We start from the raw sequence: 6,016 nt of genomic DNA, 5'->3' as shown, positions 1-6,016 counted from the left end.
TTTTTTGGTGGTGGTACCAGAGATCAAACTCAGGACCTTTCACTTGCTAGGCAAGTACTTATTTCACTGAACTGTCTCCCTGCCCCCTATTCTATTTTTACCCTATAAAAAACTAGAACTATTGTCTGATCCAATTATAGTACTCCTTGGTAAATGCCCAAAGAAATCAAAGTCAGCATACTGTAGAGATATCTGCACATCCACGTTTATTGTGACATAATTTGCAATACCCATGATATGGGACAACTCTATATGTCTATCAATACATGATTAGATAATGAAAATATATGTATACACCATGGAGTATTATTCAGTCATAACAAAGAATAAAATTGTATAATTTACAAGAAAATGGGTGGAACTGAAGATTATCATGTTAGAAAAATAAGTCAGGCTCAAGAATACAAATGTGTGAAATCTAAGGCAGATAACATGAAAGCAAAAAGACTTATTAGATAAGCAGAAGGCACTAAGAAGAATCTTACTGAGGGATATGATCAAAATATACTTGCACATGTATGAAAAAATGTTAACCATTTGCCAAAATATTTGAATACTATAAAGTCAAAACATAGTTTAAAAAAACATAATGGAAAACAAAGTTGAAAGTATGTTATTGTCACCTATTTGGTTTCTTATTTCTTTATAGGTAACATTTTCCATCATTGAAGCTTTTAGAATATTCCTTGTAATAAGATGCTTTAAAATTTTATGATGATGGCTCAGGTAATGGATTTTTTAAAAAAATCATTTAACCCACTTTTCACTTACTAAGTCTTTTTTTTTTTTTTTATGGAACCAGGGATTGAACTCAGGCCCTTGCACTTGCCAAGGAAGTGCTTATTCTACTGAGCCGTCTCCCTGGCCCTCTTACTAAGTCTTTTCAGTTAGAACACTCTTCATCTCTGAAAATTTTTATTTTGTTATTTCCTGGCCTAAATTTCTTCCCTATGAGATTCCCATTTTTCCTCTCTTGTGTTTTTGTTTTTCCTCCGTGTTCTGGGAGATTTATTTAACTTTATCTTTAATGAACCTTTTTTAGAAGATTATAAACTTTTCAAATTTTGAGAGTTTTCTGTTTCTTGTTACTTTTGAATAAAAATTTTTGTACAAATATGTCTTGAATTTTTCTTTTCTTTATGGTGCTACCTACAGATTGGAGCCAAAGGCCTGTGCATGCTAATCATTTACTCTATCACTAAGCTACATTCTGAGGTCAAATCATTTTTGTTATTACTAATTTTTCTAAATTATCTGTTCCCTCTGGTCAGTTTTATTTTTGACTTTCCATTTTCTCTCATTGTATGTTGCTGGTTTTCGTCATATGTCCTGGTTTCCTGCATATACTAATAAAAATGGGGCTGGGGAGATGGCTCAGTAGAATAAGCGCTTGCCTGGCAAGCACAAGGGCCTGAGTTCGATCCCCAGTTCCGCCAAAAAGTAAAAAAAGAAAAAAAATGAACTTGAGTTAGCTATACAATTGGTGTGGGGAGAAAGGTCTAATTGGAAACCATGTGCTTGTGTGAGACTTAATTGTAGACTGAACTAGTAGAAAATCAGGAGTGAAGTTAATAGCCTTCCAAATGCTTAAATAAAAACAGCCTTACTCTAGAGCAGCAATACTCATAGTAGGATCTTCTCGCATAGTTTGGTATCCTAAAAGGAAAGTGTTGCTTTCATTCTTGCTCAGGGCAAATGCCACAGTCCGTAAGTTTGTCTAAGGGGAATGTGAATTGCTGCTTGGAAAGCTATCTAGTTCACATACAGAGCATCCATTAATCTACCTGTTTTCAGACCTACTTTTCCTTCTAAGTCTCCACTACATTGCTGACTTTAAATGAGTTTATGTGAAACACTTCACAATAATTTCCACCTTTGCTGTATCCTTTTCCCCCAGTGGTTCATGTTGGGGCAACAGCTCTGCCCACCATATGTTATTGATATGTTTCCTTCCCTTTTTTTTTTTAATCTTCTAGAGACTGTTTAAAATGCTTATATTCCTCCTTATCTTTACTATTATAAATGCATTTCACTTTATTAATCCTTTATAACTTAATGGAGTCATAGGAAGTGGTGAAGAGAAATACATGTATTAGGTGCACCATCAACTGGAAGATAATTGTATATATTTAAGAGCCCTCAGATGACTCCCATGATCCACCCAGTTTGAGACAAAAACTATATTTTGTTATATATCCATTTTTTAAGTACTGATCATTTGTGCTTTGTAACTCCTTCCATTCTATGACTTGCTTTTCTTAGTGGTTGATCATTTTCATCAGACCAGGAGTGTGTCTGATTATTTGTGCTCAGCCCACAATCCCATGCCGATGTAAGGCCCATCTTAAAAGTTCAATAAATTCTTTTTGAATAAGAGAATGAAAAAAATGAGAGAAGGAAATATATGTACCTGAGTAAATAGTTTATAAATTCTGATTTTATTTATTCAGGTGGTATGTTTTAAAAATAAAACTAGCTCCATGTAGCCACTTGGGATTAATACCTTTTTGAAATAGATACAGTGACTCACTTTTATTTTTTAAAGAAACTTTCCATTTCCAAGAGCCCTATTTCCAGATACACTTCATAATGCACAGGCTTTCAGTTTGCAAATGGCTTCATTTGAGTTTCATACCAGAAATAGCTTGTATGAGTCCATAAACATGAATGAGTTTCTTCTTGTGGGATTTTCCTATTTTTGTCCAATGCTAACCTCAAATAGAACCCATTTAGGTGAACTTTGTTGCCATAAACCCATTTAAACTCCAAGTTGCTACTGTTAATAACAAGATTAAAAGCAAACATACCTCAGTCATCATTGATTCATAGCTCAGACATAGGCAATAAAATAAATGTATCTATTAAAATATATTATCAAGACAAAAATGTTAAAAGCCATAATCCATTTTTGTCAGCCTTCAAAGTGAATCTAAATTTTTAATAAATTATAGGCATCATCCTTATTTTCATGAGCTATTTTTTAATGATCGCAGAAATAGAGATGCTGAAATTCAAAAATGGAAAGAGAGCAAAGCCAACAGACTTATTAAAAATTATTCTAAGATTCAACTTGTGAAAACAATTTTACCATGTGCCTGACATTTTTTCATTGAGTTGGTTAAAAAAAATTTAGATTAGTGACTGTTTTCTTCCATTAGTGTTTTCTTTCTTTCTTTCTTTCTTTCTTTCTTTCTTTCTTCTTTCTTTCTTTCTTTCTTTCTTTCTTTCTTTCTTTCTTTCTTTCTTTCTGATAGCTGGGCATTATACACAGCATTTACGTTTATCCAGGACCATGGGATTACAATCAGCACAACCCAGGATGTGGGAAATTTTCTACAAGACAGATGACTCAGTTCTCCCAACAAATAACTTGCTTTCATTATTTGATTTTAGAAGTACCTGGGCTGTTCTGGGGAGAATAAACTGTAGAGACAAAGATGGAAGCACAAAAAATTTTAGGGGCTACTATACTGATTTACGAAGAAACGATAGTAACTTGGACCAGAATGTTTGCTGATAAGAAGTGGTTAGATTGCGATATAAGTTATCTTAGTTTTTTTTTTATGTTGTTAGAATACCACAGATTAAATGTATAATGAGAAGAAATTTATTGGGTCATGGTTTTAGAGGTTAAGAGACCTAAATTCAGGTGTGGAGGTGCTATGCCTATAAGTTCAGCACTTGGAAGTTAAAGGAGGAGGATCACCATGAGTTGGAGGCCAGTCTGAGATACAAAGTGAGTCTAAAGCCAGCCTGGACTGCACAGGAAATCCCTGTCTAAAAGGAAATCAGGGACCCCGAATCTGGTGAGGGACTTTCTGCTGTGTCATCCTGTGGCAGAAAAGTAAACAGAAAGCAAGAGAGCAAGACAGCTGAACATGCCCTTTTATAATGAACTGATATAATTGCACTATACCATAGCATGTGTTGAAATAAGAGTTAATAGGATTTACTGTTGGATATTACAAGATGAGAGAAAAAGAACCAGTGATATCCAAAAAATCTTCCCTGAGTCACTGTAGTTACCACTAATTGACATAGGTTGACTAAAGAAGAAATAGGATTCAGAAGAAAAATCAGGAGTTGAGCTTTGGGCAAGGTAACATCTATTAGACATCCGAATGATAGTTGGCTATACCAGCCAAGAAGTCACAGGTGAGTACTGAGTAGGAGATATAAATGTGGGAATTTTCAGGTACCATCAATGTATTAGAATAAAAATTAGAGTATCTGTAGACATGGAAGAGAAGCAATCTGTCACTGCAAAAATACTGTGGAACAAACAACCCTAAAATTTTAGTGACTTGAATTACCAGTTAGTCTCATTCGTCTATGATTGGGTGAGGATGCTCTAGGCTGGGACTGGCTAGGATGATCTGGTACTGATTCACATCTCTTTCATTATTCTCCTAAAGCCAATAGGCTAACCTAGGCATGTTTTTGTTCTTCAGGGCAGTATGACAGTCTGAAGAGGGCAGTGCTGGGTGTAATGACACACACCTACAATCCTAGTACTGGGGGAGGCTGAGGCAGCAGGACTGCAAGTTCAAGCCCAGCCTAGGTAATTCAGTGATTTAGCAACACCTTGTCTCACAATAAAAAATTAAAGAAAGGGAGGGGGCTGGAAATATAGTTCAATGTACAGGTTTTTGTTGAATTCCCAGTACTGCAAAAAAAAAAAAAAGAAGAAGAAGAAGAAGAAGAAGAAGAAGAAGAAGAAGAAGAAGAAGAAGAAGAAAGGAGAAGAGGAAGAGGAGGGGAGATCTGTTGCTATTGTGTTACCTCTTTTACTCCCTTAATCTTCATTTATATCTCTCTACCTGACTTGCATTTGGGGCCAGTTTTTGGAGATAGTAAATATGCACTACTTGTGGGAAACAACACATTTTTTAAAAAAATCTTTTATTTATTTATTTAATACAGAGTCTCGCTGCACAGCTTGGACTTGTGATCCTTCTCTCTCAGCCTCCTGTCTGGACACACAAGGCCAGAATGGCATGTGGTGTCCGGGATCGAACCTGGGTCTTTGTGCTTGTCCAGCGGCTCTCACACTGCTGAGTTATCTCCTCAGCCAAAAAAACAATTTTTTACTGACTTTATATCATGTATCTTAGTGAATGATGTTTTAAATTCACTTGGCTTTGCTATGTCGACATTAATATCATCTAACAGTAATTGTTTTCACTTTTCATTTGTGTTATAACCTATTGTTTCTTTTCCTTCTTTTATTCTGTTGACCAGAATGGCCAGAAAAATCCTGAAAAGTAGTTATAGTAGTACATATCTGTATCTCATTTCTCAATGTTTGACATTACACCTTTCAGTATCTTTCTTGTTGAAAATTTTTACAGGTGGGTGGTATCTATTTATACCTTGCAAAAGTCCATATTTTAAGTTACCAATAAATACCGAATTAAAAGAATTAAAAAAAAAAGATTTATCAGTAATGTACTATCAATAGGGAGGAGGGCCCAGTGTGAATTAGACCCATAAAAAGGCTAGTAGGAGTTTATAAGGGATAAGGAGGAAGGAAAGCACCAGGGGTCCGGTAGAGTCAGGGAGCTGAAAAATTAAAGAGTTGTTCAGTGTAAGTACAAGCAGACCAGCTCTATGTGCCAGCTAACAAGTGCCAAAGTTAGGAATGCATTCCCTGCACCAAAGACTGAGAGATAGAGGCCCTGTCTTACCTGATGATTACTTTTTAAAGGGATGGCATTCGGGTCCCAAAGAAAAAGCTGCTGAGTCCTGGTAGGTACACATACATCTCAAAGAGACAGAAGAAGGGTTCCTAACTGTAAGCCCTTTTCAGTAAAGGTGGTGAGAAAGGGTAGTTAGGGACCTATCCTTAGCTACTGGCTAGAACAAATAGTAAACTCTGAGACAAGCGCCTGAAGGAGCCCTGAGGTCAACGTAGAAATGCAAATTATGTTAATGTTTATTCTTGGAGTTTTAAAACATTTCATACTGGAGATTGAACCCAAGGTTTGTTTTTTAATTTTTTAAAGCAAATTCCATC

The sequence above is a fragment of the Octodon degus genome, unplaced genomic scaffold, assembly GCF_000260255.1.
Source record: "Octodon degus isolate 3935 unplaced genomic scaffold, OctDeg1.0 scaffold00003, whole genome shotgun sequence".
Lineage (NCBI taxonomy): Eukaryota > Metazoa > Chordata > Mammalia > Rodentia > Octodontidae > Octodon > Octodon degus.
Note: the sequence above shows the minus strand (reverse complement) of the source record.